General features: G+C 27.2%; 1 protein-coding gene across 6 annotated transcripts in view; it reads right to left on the bottom strand.

Moving 5' to 3' along the window:
* Positions 1-12291, bottom strand: part of LOC107446794 (cysteine-rich and transmembrane domain-containing protein 1) — a 29866-nt gene extending 17575 nt beyond the window's left edge. Inside the window, exon 1 of one of the 6 annotated variants that reach the window (XM_016061556.4) lies at positions 11816-12291. The gene's annotated coding sequence lies outside the window, so the exon portion shown is untranslated. Of the gene's footprint in view, positions 1-2057; positions 2321-11815 lie in introns of those variants that run through there. The other 5 variants (XM_016061560.3, XM_016061559.4, XM_016061557.4 and 2 more) reach the window with 5 other exon arrangements.
* Between the last annotated feature and the right edge of the window lie 5239 nt (positions 12292-17530).

Raw genomic sequence — 17530 nt, 5'->3', positions numbered from 1 at the left:
TAACTTAGAAACTCCATTTGAAATACTTTTTAAATGATGAGTTTAATAAGAAAATTAATTTTTTGTTACAAATTAACTGCTTAAAATTAAATGTAACTGTAAGACTTTTAAATTATTTACAAATATAATTGTTACATAAAGAATTGTAATGTGCATGTGACAACGCGGAAACAGAACGCTAGAGCTTAAACATATAAAATTTGAAACTACTCTCGTTTTTATTTTATTTTATAACATATAACAGCCGACCTAATTTAATGGGTTTTACGACTACTGATGTTGAACTCCGTAGCCTTGTAATTTTGAACCCAATCCAGAAGACAAGGGAACTCCTGGATCGAGTATTGGGAGAAATTTTCCTTCGTGGTGGATTTTTTGATGGACCTAACCTCTATTTGCGTTACATGGAGAGGAAGACCACGGGAACCTCCCACGGTTAGCCTGGCGGTAAGTGGACTCTAATCCATGATCCGTCTACCACTGAGGATATTTCACGTCAGCACTGTGGTCGGTGCAGGGCGGATGCGGAATTTGTATCGACTGGGATTCGAACCCGGTTCGCCGCATTGAAAGGCGAACGTTCTATCCCCCGAGCAATCGCTGCTCAAACTACACGTTTGTATTAATTTTAATTAATTTGTTAAAATGAATCTTTAAAATGTTTTGAAAAGAAAATAAAGTAAAATTTGGGATGCATTAAGCCCACAAAATTCAAAGCTTTAAATTTTAATAACAAATGTAATTTTTTTTTCTTCAAAAAATTATTCACAAGAATTGAATTTATGTAGACATCAATTACCCTTTAAATATGTCCCCCATTTTAAAACCTTTCAGTCAAAGCCAAAGACACGATACAAAATTTGTTCAAATCTATCTAAATTTTTGGTGATAAACTTATTTTTACTTCAAAAATTACAGTGAACGAAACGATGGGGATAGTACTCAAAATTTAGAAGATAGTCCAATTTCTACTATTTGGTTAGAAATATTGAAGAATATATAAAAAATAAACGAGTGTTAATTACTAATATTACTGGCTAAAATTCACAAAATTTTGTGATTTCACATGAAAGTGATACGGTGATTACAAGGGGTGATACGAGATTTACGATTCCCTTATAACTCCCCTTCTTGCTTCTGGCAATTACTTACTATTTCTTTTGCGGATACTCGAAACGTCGCCACGCATTTTGTTTGATTTAATGGAGTAAGTTTATCACGTTAAGTGTTTAGCGCAGTATAACCGTTACTTGCACCTGTGCTTTTAAGCTCAATGCATTCCACTAATCAACTGCTAATTGATGAAGTTAATTATGATTAAAATTTAAAATTGATGGAGCCATTATTTAAATTAAGTATAACACGTTTAGAAATTGATCAGAGAAGAAACTGATCTAGAATTTTAAAAAAAAAGTAATAAAATAAAAATTATAAAAAAAGTGGAATGTTTTTAAAAAATTTTTATAAAAAGAAATCGTTCCAATGGAAATTTACAAAAAAGAGATTGAGAACGAAGTAAAACATACAACAAATTTAATGTAAGGAAAAAAATATGTAAAAATAATGAGATGGGCAAAAATCAAGAATCATTAAATTGTGATAAAACTACTACAACTAAAGAATTACAGTTATTAACTTTAAAATATTTAAAATCATTGTTTTTAAAATAGCCTATCTTTAAAACTTTAACAAATTCAACTGGCAAGTTACTCAAAGAATAAAAATACATTTATTTTTAAAATTAATTGTTTTCTTTAAAGTTAATATTGTATTGAAATTTCACTAATTATGTATCTGAAAATATGAATAATTTAAGATTTTAAAAAAAATCCATCCATTTTGTTCATCACAGAAATTTACTTTTGTTTACATCGGGCTGATAAATGTTGCGTTTAGCTCTAGTAATTATTTAATAGATATGAGCACGAACACAGACTAAATGTAATTCATTATTTCTCCAACTTAACAAAAAAAAAAAAAAAAAAANAAAAAAAAAAAAAAAAAAAAAAAAAAAAAAAAAAAAAAAAAAAAAAAAAAAAAATTATACTTGAATTTACCTTTTAGTTTTCAAAAATTTTCTTCTGAATTAATTTGGATATTTCGATATGATTAAAATATGACTCATTCTGATGTGTATAGAGGAAGTATACATATTACATAACAGTTAAAGAATCGATTTTCTAATGGCTGATAATTCCGTTTCCTATTTCTCTTGACTGCAATCAACAAAAGAATGACGAGTAGAAAAGATTATTGCCCAACTGTTACAAGGGCTTGTCACAAGACGTCGCATTTGCGTTATCACCAAACAGGTGGACAGAATTCAAGGACGCTCGCATAAAGCAAACTCTATACATGTACCGTAAAACAAAAATGCAAATGATAGTCTGCAAGCAGGTAAGAAGCTGAAAAGTATTTCATGACGAGCATGTGAAAATTCAAGTTGCAAATATTTTTTTACTTTTTTTATAATAGAAAATTAATATTTAATTCATATTCAATTTAATTTTTTATAGTGGATTAAATAAAAATGTTGGGAAATATTATAGTTTCAAAATTTTGCTCACTTAAAAAGTTAGTAATGTATCAAAATTTGTATTTTCTAAAAAGATTAGTATAATAAAATTTTTTGATAAAAAAAAAAATTATTCTTTAACTTTAGAAGCAGAATTTTTATTAAACATATTTTCATACTTTTTTTTTATTATTTTGCATTTACATATGTTAAAATAAGTGAAAAATATATTTAGTATTTTAATAATTTATAGTTTTGAAACACAGCATGAAACAGCGGTTTCTTCTGTGTTTCATAACTTCAAACTTCTTCCTGTGTTTCATAACAAAATCTTCCAAACTCTGCTCATTTCCAAACAAAAATTTTTTTTAAAAAATTTCTACTTATTTGCAGTTACTAAAATCTAAGAAAACAGTTGAAATTTCTTAAACTTAAAAAATAAATTTTTGAATATGAATGACATTTTTTTTTTAAATTACATTTTTTTGAATTTTATATTTTAGTACAATTATTCCGATAATCCAACAGATTTTTTTAAGTAACTATTACACTGTTCTTTAAAAATTAAAAAATACCAAATTATATATTTGATTTAATTAGAACGACAGACAAAAAATATTTAAAAAGGACACCGGTGTAGCATCTGCGTCAGAGGGTCAATGATAAAAAAAAAATTATTTACTCGCGAAATCGTCTTCTAAATTTTGAATAAAATATCGTCCACGCATACCATAGGGTTTTTCAGTTTCAATGCTAACTTTATTAACTAAGAAGCTATATTATTATTAATAATAACTAATTATTAGCTTTATTAACTAAGAAGCTAGCTAAGAAGATATCGTAATTACGATAGATTTTTGGTTGTGTAATATTTGAAACCAAATTTTGGTAAGTCTCTTGTAAGAAATCAAAATTTGCCAATAACACAACACTAAATGAACAATATTAACTTTTTAAACTATAATGAAAATTCGTTGTATTTTGCTTATTAGATTCAACATTGATAAGTTTTTAACAATTGAAGCTTACAAAGAAATAGTTTTATTAATAAATGCTATACATTTTGCATGTACAATATAAAAAAAGGTTAAAATATTATTTGTGCATAATATAGTCTTCTCTCTTTCTTGAATCTACATAATTCCATAACTTTTTCATATTTCATTCTTCAAACTGAAAACTATATTCAGTCCCAAGTCAAATTACATTTTAATACAGACAATGACTTTAAAAAAAGTGTTTTACATAAAAATAAACACCCCACACAAATGTAGATTTAGGTTGCGGAAATGGCGATGACAGGTTTAAACAATGGCGAAGATTTTCCTGACGTATGGACAAGCAAAATGACGCCATGAATTAGCATTGTGAAATTTATGTGAAGCCACGTATTTTTTATTGTTGACAATATTGCTGTCTCAAAACGTGTTTTTTAAGCCAATTGTGAATTCAACCAGACGGGCAACTGATCATCCTAAATAAAGTTAAAAATAATAAATAAGTTTTTCTAGATAAATTTCTCTTGACTATTTTGTTTTCTCAATTTACTTTACCTTCTTTTCTATTTTAAGAATCCCTTTAACAACTTAACCTTGACTATCTTCGTTAAATTTAGACTTGACTTAGTTAAAATCTTACAGTAATATTTGATTTAAAACAAGGTAGAATTTTTTTCCTCCAGGTATTTCTTTTTTCTTTTAGCTGTTTTCTAGGTCATTCACTACCTAACGGCATAATTTTAGTATAAGTGAACTACACAAATAAACCAATCAGCGTTTAACCAAAACCATTTCATTGCAATTTGCGCTTCAGTTAGGTGAAAACACAACATAAAGTTGCAATGGCAAAATATCTGTCATATTACGTGTTCACGTCAGTTCTCATCACCTCAATCATAATTGGAAGACAATTTAGAGTATTAATTAATAACTTTATTCTAAAAATTGCAATAAATATAGTTCATGTAAACATTTAGATTAATTTTTAATTAAACTTCAAATCGAATTATCAGATATTCATACGTCTAGGATAAATATTGTTCTATATAATAGGGTGCATAAACTGTGTCAGATGTGGCCTCAAAAGCCATTTCCTACCTGAAAAATTACCTGAAAAATATCCAAAACTTTCAAAAGAAAAAAATATGATTGTCCTTCTAACCCAGTGTTTCCCAAAATGTGGTACGCGTACCCCCAAGGGTACGGAAACAGTTTAACGGGGGTACGCGTTCTTATCCGAAATATCTCGCAACAAACGAAAATTTTAAAAAACTTTTATTTAAAAACAAATGAAAACAAATATTTAAAAATACATGAAAATTTACGATTACGTATTTTTCTATTGGATATTTTTTGCAGACTTAACAGTTAATAATTAGTGGCGTCAACAGCCAGTTGTGATTTTTAACTTTTGTGCAATTTTTTTTTATTGTAAAAAATACATTCATTTTTTTATTAGTAGTACACAGCGTTAGGAAAAATTTAGAAACGGTACACAAAAGTCATAAGTTTGGGAAACACTGTTCTAACCAATTTCAATATTTAAAAAAAAAATAATCATCGAAATTATTAAAATAAAAATGTAAGTGGCAAGGCATTGATATCTTTTGGATTTTAGAAAATTTAAAAAAAATTACCTAAACATATGTAGCTCTTAAGAATTTTTTTAAATATAAAGTTAACGATTTTAGCATTTTATATACATTAAAAATTATAAAATTATTTTTCTACAAAAAAAAAAAAAAAAAAAAAAAAAAAAAAAAAAAAAAAAAAAAAAAAAANTTTTTTTTTAAAAAAAAAAAAAAAAAAAAAAAAAAAAAAAAACAGTACGCAAAAAAATTTATTTTTTATTTATTTATTTATTTTTGCCTTTAACCAATAATGTTTTTAATAAACTAAGAAATAATTAAGTTCTTGTTAGTTGACATAAACCCTCCCCTAAAAATTTTTTTTTTATAATTCTCTACGACATAGCATATATTTTCTCCGCATCATTAACAAACTAACATTTATAGTTATCAGTCTGTCGAAACTTGTTTAAAAACCATTCACTCGTAAATACATTTATCTATGTTTTATTCAATTTTAAATACTAGTAAAAGCATTGACCTTCAAGAAAGAAAAAAAAAATGAATGAACTTGATCGTTGTGTACCATTATGCGTCACATGATTTCTGAACAAGGCAGGAAAGCGTGTGCTCTTGACCTGTTTTAAGAAAATAGTCTGTAGGAGTTAAAACTCCATCTACGGTTTACATGGATTGCGTTCATCTCGTTCTCTCTCAAACTATTTTGAGTTCATTCCCGCTGCTTTTACGAACTCTCGTCTCCCTCTGATATCCGCTTCCTTTATTAAATCCGTTACGGTGTTCTGAAGCACCCGTAAATCTGATTATAAAACGTGAATAGTGTTGTCGTAAAACATGAAATTTAATGGAGGTATATTTATTGTTTTGAGATAGACGAGCACCCAGTTTGTAAATAATAGTCTGTTTCTCACCTTTTTTTCGACAGAGCGTTGCCACTTTTTTAATAGTAATTTTGAATCCCATCACTCTCATAGAAATCGAAAATATTATTCACACCACCCCAATGATATCGATATCCAATGCACTTTCCCTTTTTTTAGTTTATATTTTAGGTTTATACACCTTACGTTAATAATATTAATCTTTTCGTAAGAATAGTGATCAGTGATATAGCTAGTGCATAAAGGCAAGAAGGGAGAAAGGAATCAAATCAACGAATTAGCATTGTATTCACCCAGAAAGTTCGATAAATACTTTGATAAAAATAAACAAGTTTATAAGCGTATAATTTGTGGCATGGCAGTTGCTATTTATTTATTAAAAAAAAATTTTTTTATCAAAGTATTCTGATCTTCGAACATAAAGTTGTTAAATATAAATGCGTTTAAGTATTTCCATTAATTATATGAATTGAATATTATTAAAATACATTTTTGAGATAATCAAAAAAAAATATTTTTTATAAATTTTCACAAAAATTTAACTTTCATAAAATAAATTTCATGGCAGGTGATAACTGATGTCAATATCAAAAGACAAATCTACTGGATATCAATTGTCACCCTCTACCCGATACTGATAACGATTCATATTTATAGTTTCTCTACTGAAATTTATTTTTTCACTACAATTTTTAACGCAAGAGAGTAATAAAATAATAATTGAAAGAACTACTTTATTTTCAAACAACCGTATAAGTCAATATTTTATTGGCTAAAGAAAACACTAATGGCTAGACTAGGACAATGGGACATCTATATTTTTGATGTAAGATGTTCCAATTCCAAGGGTTGTTTATGGGGTATACATCAGAGGTTTACTTAACCTTTTCCGTTTGTTATTTAACAATTTATCGTTCAAAATTTACATTATAGTTGAAAATATTAATTTTTTTTAATATTATTTTATTCTTAAAATATTCATTTTTTCTTTTAAATACATAGATTTATTTTCAATTTTCAAATATTAATTTTCTAATTTCATAATTGTAATTGTTTTCTATTTGTCCTTATTATCTATTTATATAGCAACGTATTTACATTTCATTACTTTTAACGAGCTCCATTTTTTTTTTCAGTTAACCTTTTCCCCAGATAGTATGCCGCACATTTCCTATGAATTAATACATTTTGCTCGACAGAGCAGTTCTTTTAAAAGAGTTGCATTATCATCCAGCTTTTAGCTTTCCTTTTATTACATTATATGCTTTATCACGCAAAATAATTTATCAGCAAAGGATGGTATTTATTTTCCAATTACTTTTAACAGACAGGATATATTTCTTCTGAGGCAAAAATTCTTGAAATCATCAATTTATAACAATTTTGAACACTACAGTAACGAATCGTCCATTTCTCCACAATCGCATGAGTTGCATATAACATTTCTTGCATAATAAAAATGATACAGATCAGCAGAAAAAAAATAAATAAAAATTATAGCATATGTAGGGTTTATTGTAATACAATGACAACCTACTAAAATAGGAAAATTAAAAGTAGTGACAAATTTGTGATTACACTAGAATGTAGGACAAAAAAGTTTATTTTGAAATTTAATATTAAAAAATTTTTTTAGAGAGATTTCTTTTAATTCAATAAAGAAGTTCAATTAATGCGCCTTTTTACTGGGATTTAAGCAACAGACTGCACATTTAAGTTGCGTAAATAAAAATCACCCTGATTACTAATTAACGTGGGTATATATCATATAGGTAAGAAATTTATACTTGAAATAAATGTTATATTTTTAATACTTTTGCAAGAGTTTTTTTTTTCTTTTTCGTTTAAAATATAAGAAACGTTTATTTTTGCAACTTTTATTCAGTTTATTTATCAATAGTATCAGTATCATATCTTAGGCAACTAGATTGTTATTTAGTCGGGGCTTTTAACTAAACTTAATAATTTTTAACAAAGAGTTTTTTTCCCAATATTTTACATTATTTTTGAAAGTATTAGTCATTTCGATAAAATATATATTTTTTATATTGTTCTGTTAAGGTCTTTCTTAGCAATAAAAATAAATTAAAACAAAATAAAAAAAAAAAATTTTTAAGTTTTCTTTCTTTCCTTACTTATTTTATTTATTTATTTTTCGAAAAATACAATATTTTAGAAATTTAGAAAAGTCCAAAATTTTTTTAAAACTTTTTAATAGAAAAAGGGTTAAAAATAATATTTTGTAAACTTTTCAGAATCACAATGTCAGCTTGTTTTACTCAATTATAAAAGTAGATTTTGACACATAATACGAATAGTTCAATGTACAACTAAAACAAACTAAAAAATTGATGCATTTATTTTTTTTCCCGTCAAAATTAGAATCACTATTTATACAAATCTGTTGTATAAAACATTCAAGAAAAAAATGTTACAATCCCCAAATAATATGACATAAACTCACGCAAGTTTTAACATATATCCATACGAAATATGGAAATCTATATTTCTAGAGCATTAGATTTTTTTTTTTGTAAAGAATAATGATATTTATTTTTTGTATATTATTATTAAGTACATTAAAATAGGATTGCAATCGCAGTAAAGATTTTCTGCTGTAAAGTTGCCAGAAAAAGAATACAAATATGAACATAAAATACTTAACTCTATTTCTTAAGAATAAAAAAAATAGCGAAAGAGGAAAGAAAAAGAGTCTTATTCTTCAGAATAATTATAATTCTACTTAAAAGTCAATAATTTTGCTAGTAGTCTTGGCAACGACTTAGAAACAACGTCTACATATAAATTAAAGCTTTTGAGCATTAATCCGTAATTGTTAAAAAAAAGTAAATGAAATTTAAAAGGCGTATCATTGTTCCTTAAAGGTTAACGTTACAATGTAAATAACACAACAGATTTTCTGATGCATAACATTTCTTCTCAAAATGTGAAGGTCTAATGACGAGGAGATGCGTGCGATTCCAAATAGAACGGAAGTTTCAAAAAGACGGATAGGTTTTCCAATAAAGACAAAGCTTTCTAAGAAAGCACCTTATTTAGGACAGTAGAAAAGTAATCGTGTATTGATTTCATATAAATTAAAAGTAAATCAGAGATTATTAAGATTATTACCGACAAACAGTACAAAAAAAACTAAATTAGTTTTTGTAACACAAGTAACAAATAATATTAAGTAAATAAATAAGCTGAAAATTACATTAACATAAGCACAATTATCGTTTCTTTGAAATGCAAATGAAAGAATTTGTTATAAATGTTGAAAAAGGTTACCAAAGAAATATATCTCTTTATTGTTGTATTTATTCGATTTTGTATGTATATCATTCACTGAAAATACTAATGCAATTTTATATAAATGTATATCCTTTCCGTAATTCATTCAATACATTACAATTTTTAAAAAAATACATATCAGCATTAAATCTTTTTTCACTAGAAATTTAATAAAATATTTCACAAAACAACTGTAAAATTAAATAAATAATTAATTATTGATTAGATCTAAATATTAGGTAGATCTACAGTTTTCAAAAATAATTACTGGTTTAAAAAACTTCCAACTTTAACTGAGGAATATAATCCCTTTATGAATAAAAATATAGTTAAATATTTTAAAAAATTAAGAGAATAACCTAAGGAGAATAAGGATATTTCTGAACTAAAATAATTATTTATTTGTTTATTTATTTATTAATTACTAGGGTGCTCGATCCTTTCTGTCATTCGCAAAAGGAAAAAAAAATAGTTATTTTTCTGTTAATAGTTTTCGTTAAACTGAACTACATACATTTTCTTTAAAATTATATAAACTTACTGGAAGATTTTATGTCCAAACCAGTAACATTTTCTTATTAAAATGTTCCTTAAACATTTCTCTAACAGTGTTCAAAAGTTAATTTTTTTCTTGCGGGTGACAACACTTTCTAGAAATAGCGATGAGAGCAATATTTATTGATTTACTTACTCATTTTTAACTTGGTTATAGGTCTGTTTTGTCGGTGTTTCTACGTATGACTCTAAATTTATTTTACTATAAAAAAAAATTTCTAATTCTAAAAACTCTAATCATTAGGAAAAAAATTAAATGTGAAAATACAAGTTTTCACATATACATATAAAGTAAATTTTTTTTAAGAGGGGAAGAGGCTTAAAATACCACCCACAAAAAACATGACAAACTTGCCTATTATTTAAACAGCGCTTAATAGAAAATTTTTAAGAGGTTTTTAGGCGACAAAAGTTTTCTTAAGAATGTGATAAAGCTAATTTAAAACCAGAATGAACAAATGTGCTTCGCCTTACGTTTTTTGCTTAAATTAACGCTTATAATATTTTAACACTAGTTGAGAGAACACTAGATGACGTATATAAATAAATTTTGCATCTTATTAAATTTGCCCATTGTTATTTTAGCATCCGAACAGAAAGATACTTATCAATTTCGTTCGCGTTATTTTCGAGCGATACTTTTGGTCCAGTTTGTGAACTGAATGTCAAAAAGGTTTAATCGATTGGATGTATAGCTTAACAGCACTAAGGCCAGTAGCGGCTCTACTGCGCTAAACTTGAATGCGGCATAACTTATCCAAGGTCAAAGACATAAAACCGTGTTACTTACAATCATGGGTGAGATATAAATACAGTACCAATGTGTCATGATTAATTGTGTCAGTGGCTTTTGGAGCTTCAGATTATATGTCAGTTAAAGGTCAAAATTTGCGGACGTTACTAGATGTATTTAGATAGGGATTTATAAAACTTTTTTTTTACCAAATATGTCTTTATTGTTGAGTTCAAAAAGGTACTTTATGATGAGATTTGCACCAAATCGTACGTTAAATATGTATAGTACAAGGTATGGTAGGGCAATATGTATTGTATACCCCTCTAAGATAGAAAAAAGCAGATTAACTCGCTATAAATATGTGCTTTGAAATAATAATATAAAGATCATAAATAATAATTATTAAAGAAAGTGTAGTGTTATAACATTATAAAAATGATTAGTTTATTGTTTGTTGCATATAATTCATCAGTTCCTATAAATTGTATTGAATGACATTTAAGAGGAAAGAAGACCCATTTTAGGACACTCATTCCTTAAATAAGTCGATGAAAATCACTTCGTAATCGTTAATCGCGAAAGCGGTTCTTGAAATGAAAACATATAAAAATAGAGTTAAAATATCTGTAACCATAGGATTTTGAATCTCAAATATATTCAAAATTTAGAAAATATAACTCATTTGCTCAATTGACTTGTAGTAATTTTGAGGTACGTAAATAACAAGTTAATAGAAAAAACTAAATATATTTTAAAGATCAAAAAAAGGTGGTAGATAATTAATTGTTGTGTAAGTTTTAAGAACGCAATTGAGTTTTTGTAAGTAAAAATAAATCAATTGTTGTACTTTGACTAATATAAATAAAAATAAACAAAAATTGTTGATGCATACCAGAAATATCGCACTTGCAACACAGTTAAAACTACATCATTTTTCAAATTTTTTTTGTGAAGTTAAAAGTTAAAAAAATGCAAAACAACAACGATTATAAACTAATTAATCAATACCAATCAATACCTTGGCTGTAATTTATTGATTTTTAATTTTCAAAAAATAACAATTATTTAAAAAATGACAATTATTAATTTCAGAAAGAATTACAGTTAAAAAAAAAAAAGAAAAAACATTAATAAATATTTTTTTAAAAATAAATATAATCATCTGGCACATAACGTATTAGGATTATTTCAGCGAATCAAATTTAAAGAATATAATTCAAATTGTGAACAACTTAATATATACTTACTTTTTAAGGCACTAAAAAATCGTCTGCCAATTTAAAATATCCAAATGGAAAAGAGGAGTCGGCCCACGGTTGATTGATATTTATTGTTTCGAAAGATTAAAGTCCAAAAACAGTCGAATTATAAAGTTGACAGGTATGGTTAAAAAAAAATATGACACACCTACCGAAATTTCACTCTTGTAGCTTCTCTTCTCGGTACACCTTATATCACCAACTCAACTCGTGACTAGCAGCGATCTGTTGATTTAGAACGAAAGAGAAAAGGTTTGCCAGATGCTACGTAAAAAATAAACCTTCGGAAACTGTCGCCAAAATATTGTAGTTTTTTTCCACAATTGGCAGAATATTTAATGTTATCTTTTTAATTCTTTATTTGATATTCTTTCCGAACGATTAGTGCGTGTTGTTACAATTGAATTTCTCGTTTTCGGTAGAAAAATAAAAATCGGGATTTCGTTTAAACTCCGCCGTATTGCCTTAATTTAGTTTGTGCAGTGCAATCACAAAATACGTAATAGTGACGTAGTTTATTACAATGACTAATGCTCTTTTTTCCTATTTGGATCTGTAATGTTTTTGATAAAATGCAAAGATGTCAAGGAATATTTGCTGAGAACTTTTAAGCCGCTTAAAATTGCTGAATTTCAATATATATTTATTGTTGTATTTATTCGATTTTGTATGTATATCATTCACTGAAAATACTAATGCAATTTTATATAAATGTATATCCTTTCCGTAATTCATTCAATACATTACAATTTTTAAAAAAATACATATCAGCATTAAATCTTTTTTCACTAGAAATTTAATAAAATATTTCACAAAACAACTGTAAAATTAAATAAATAATTAATTATTGATTAGATCTAAATATTAGGTAGATCTACAGTTTTCAAAAATAATTACTGGTTTAAAAAACTTCCAACTTTAACTGAGGAATATAATCCCTTTATGAATAAAAATATAGTTAAATATTTTAAAAAATTAAGAGAATAACCTAAGGAGAATAAGGATATTTCTGAACTAAAATAATTATTTATTTGTTTATTTATTTATTAATTACTAGGGTGCTCGATCCTTTCTGTCATTCGCAAAAGGAAAAAAAAATAGTTATTTTTCTGTTAATAGTTTTCGTTAAACTGAACTACATACATTTTCTTTAAAATTATATAAACTTACTGGAAGATTTTATGTCCAAACCAGTAACATTTTCTTATTAAAATGTTCCTTAAACATTTCTCTAACAGTGTTCAAAAGTTAATTTTTTTCTTGCGGGTGACAACACTTTCTAGAAATAGCGATGAGAGCAATATTTATTGATTTACTTACTCATTTTTAACTTGGTTATAGGTCTGTTTTGTCGGTGTTTCTACGTATGACTCTAAATTTATTTTACTATAAAAAAAAATTTCTAATTCTAAAAACTCTAATCATTAGGAAAAAAATTAAATGTGAAAATACAAGTTTTCACATATACATATAAAGTAAATTTTTTTTAAGAGGGGAAGAGGCTTAAAATACCACCCACAAAAAACATGACAAACTTGCCTATTATTTAAACAGCGCTTAATAGAAAATTTTTAAGAGGTTTTTAGGCGACAAAAGTTTTCTTAAGAATGTGATAAAGCTAATTTAAAACCAGAATGAACAAATGTGCTTCGCCTTACGTTTTTTGCTTAAATTAACGCTTATAATATTTTAACACNTAATAATATATTATAATAATATAATATATTATTAATTATAATAATAACTATTAATTATTATGATCATTATTAATAATAATAATATTAATTATTAATAATAATTTATTTACATAAAATAATTTAATATGCATTATCAAATTTTGCCTCACCAAAATTTATTCAGAGTGTCTTGCAATCATCTATTTCTTTTGCCTACTGTGTTGAAACTTTGAAGAATGATATGAATTACTTTGAAGAATGATATGAATTTACTATTCATCAAGTCATAAATTAACGTTATGGAGTTCTTTTAGTTTCATTTTCATTATATAAAACTTAGATCCTAAATTATAATTTTTAAAGTTTTAAGTATTTTCAACTTTTTATAACGTTTTAATAGTTTAAAATTGTAATTATATTTCCTTTCCATTTTGAAATGCAGAGTTTGGTTGAAAAATAGAGTTTTTAATGCAATCCTCGATGTTATAAAATATAGTTATAATAAAAATATTTATCTGACATAAATTAAATTTGCATTAGTGGTGTGATTACTTCGCCGACAGTTCTTAAAAGTTATGAAAAATTTATTTTGTTTTTAAATTTTATGTGGGTGATTTAGAAAAATTGCATGCATTTTAATTAATATATATTTGTAATATAAACGTGTAATTCTAAAATCTGGGATTGCATAAAAAACTAAAAGTAAAAAATTTTGTACTGTGTGCTATCATATATTTCTACCAATTTTTAATTTCTTATAACACTTTTTAGTCTGTATTTATTTATATATTTAGTCTCTATTTAGTCTGTATACTGTATATATTTTTAAGTCTGTCTTCACCTGGTCTTCTCCAAGCCCGTTACCAAATTTTCAGAAATTATTTGTTAATCTAATAAAATCTTTTACAACAATCTTATCAAATATTTTTAAAAAAATTTATTCTGGATTTAAAACTTAATAGAAAAAGAATATTAAATAGTATTGATAGTATTGAAAATACGAAATTTCATTGATGAAAACCATTGTTATAGACCATTGAGGAAAACTAACGTGTGCTGCAATGAAAGCAGTATTTTTACAAAATATTTAAAAATTAGAAGCCGACGAAATCATTAGAAGAAATAAAATATCCTTAAAGATTGTTAAACTCTTAGTTGAAGGGCTGAAGTAAAGCGTGTTAGAAACAAATATACGGGCTAACATAAGTTATAAAATATTTAAGAAACATTATATTTCACCGTCAGTGGTATCGTTAAACATAAATATGCTTATTCTTATTCATCTAAACGGCATTTAAATTTCAAGGAGGTGTTTAAATTTCTTAAATTCTAATAAATAAAACATTTTAATATTAACTACTACTACTAATAATTATTTGTTTACACCTCCTTTGATGACGAATTTTAATTTCTCAAACTTTATATTATTATTCTTTAAATAAGGTCCAACCTTTCGAGGCTATGGCAACCCTCCTTTTCCATGGACAGTGCAGTTTTACAACTGGGTATGGTGCCACTGGCTTCAGAACTTCGTGAGATCCTTTACAGTAATGATCTATTGGAGCAAGCGGATGCTGTTTTGAAGTCACACGAGGCCATTTAATTGTCCATGAACACGATTTAAAAAAAAGTTAGAATATCGCAAATTTTATATATAAAAAAAAAAAAAAAAAAATCAATCTTCTCGGTTACTGGTACCATGAGGCCAAGTTCGACAACAAGTAAAACAGTGCCAAATTCTAATTTACACAGGTCACCGGCTCTCAATAATTCCCATAGATGCATCATTATCGTGAATATTATACTAATCGATGATTATTGAATACAATAGTATCGTAAATGCTGCTGAATTTTATTTGGGTAACAGAAATATTGACACCAAAGTAGACATTAAATTAAGATAAATTTCGCATACATGGGGCATACATACGTTACACATTAATGAGACTTACATATATCCTATTTAAGTTTTTGGGATAAGCATCCATAAAAGACGCATGCGCGGTACCTAAACACATTGTAAGTATACGAATAGAACATACATACATGCATGGGTCATATATACAATGTTCATGTATGCGTGGGACATACATAATAGATCATGTTCATGAATGGGACATGCTTGCAATTGTACATTTATACATGGGACATACATTGCACACGCATGCAAATATTTTACATGCGTGCATGAGACATACATACATAGTAGAATTATGCATGGGACTAATATACACTGTACATACATGCATTGTACTTGCATAGAACATATATATAGATATATATATACATATATTATACATATATTTTTCATACATGCATGGGGCATACATTGTACATACAATACATGTTTGTTCTTACAAATAAAAGCAAGCACATTGTGTACATACGACGCACACAAACATGAGGATACATAGTAAATTTACACGTATATGCATAAAATATATAAACTCCGGTGCGTACGCGCGTAGATGTCTGCATTGTTTGCATGTACATACGCATATAAATATTAGATATACATACGCAACTTACATGTATTTTATAAATACAATAAAAGTATATGCATAAGTACGCATGAAATTAAGATTTATGTAAATATGTATTCACTTACATATGCATTATGTAAATACATGTGTACATGCATTTTAGTTACAGTCATACGTTGTATATAAATACGTACAAAACGTACCATTATACAATACTTTTAGACTATTTGCTCTGTATAATATAATTATATCTACAGTATATAATCATCTTTACTTGTATTCGTATACTATGATTACTTATAATCACGATTACATGTAATCATATATTTTGATCGCTTGTACTCATCATGATTACTAGTAATTGATTAATGTACTTAGTTATTGTAATCACGATTACTGTTGTAATCAAAATAATGAATGTCTGTAATAATAAATACAAGTAATTGACTTCTATAATTGATTATTGTAATCACGATTACAGTTGTAATCAAAATTTGTAATCATGATTGTAAGTAATTGATTACTGTAATCGAAAAATGTAATCTATTACATTTTTTTCCGACTCTGCTATAATCAAAAATCATGATTACTTGTAATTACAATTACCTGTAATCACAATTACCTGTAATCACGATTACAAGTAATTGATTACATAGCTGTAATTGCAATTACCTGTAATCACGATTAAAAATAATTGATTACATAGCTGCAATTGTCTGTAATCAATTATAGTTGTAATCGATTACTGTAATAGATGCCCAACTCTGGTTTAGGGGTGCCATGGGCACATAATTTGTGTTTATAGATAACGACTCCTTGCCTCACCGAGCAAACGTCCTAAACGAATGCCTTCAAACTGAGGATATAACCGGTATAGAGTGGTCAGCAATCAGCATTCTCTTCTGACTTGAATCCGATCGAGCAAGGATGGGACATGCTTGACCAACGAGTTGCACCCCGTCAACTACCTCCTACATGTGTATTGGAACTTTGGAGAGCACAGCTTTAACGGGGGTAGCATTTTATAAAGTTTTATTACTGAGATTAATATTAAAGCTTCACCCAGCATTATTATTCGCCCGATTTTTTCCAGTCAATTAATAAAATGAATCAATTGCTTTGCGAAAGCTTGATTGTGTGAATCACGTATAGGGAATCTGCTCCAGAAAAGGAATGGTATTAAATGTACTTTGTTTACGTGGCACAAGTTGTACCTTGGGCTATTGGCGACTGTCTGGGAAAAAATCCCGAGGATTATCCGAAGACATACTGTCACAATTTTAAGGCTCTGCAGAGGGAATGGCTTTACTTTAAAATAACAGTTATATGAGGACCTATACCCTCGGTCTCTTCGCAGGCAGATCAAAGTGATCCCCATCCACTCACTAATTGCTACCAATGATGCTTGACTTTAATACGCCTCGTCCCGCAGTGGACTGATCGTTAAGACACGGTTCCCAGCAGATCACCGAAGTCAAGCACCACTGACTGCGGTCAGTGTGAGGGTGGGTGACCCCTTGGGTCAGTCTGCGTAGGGACCGAGG

This window comes from Parasteatoda tepidariorum, chromosome 6, assembly GCF_043381705.1.
Source record: "Parasteatoda tepidariorum isolate YZ-2023 chromosome 6, CAS_Ptep_4.0, whole genome shotgun sequence".
Lineage (NCBI taxonomy): Eukaryota > Metazoa > Arthropoda > Arachnida > Araneae > Theridiidae > Parasteatoda > Parasteatoda tepidariorum.
This window is presented reverse-complemented; position numbering and strand designations above follow the sequence as displayed.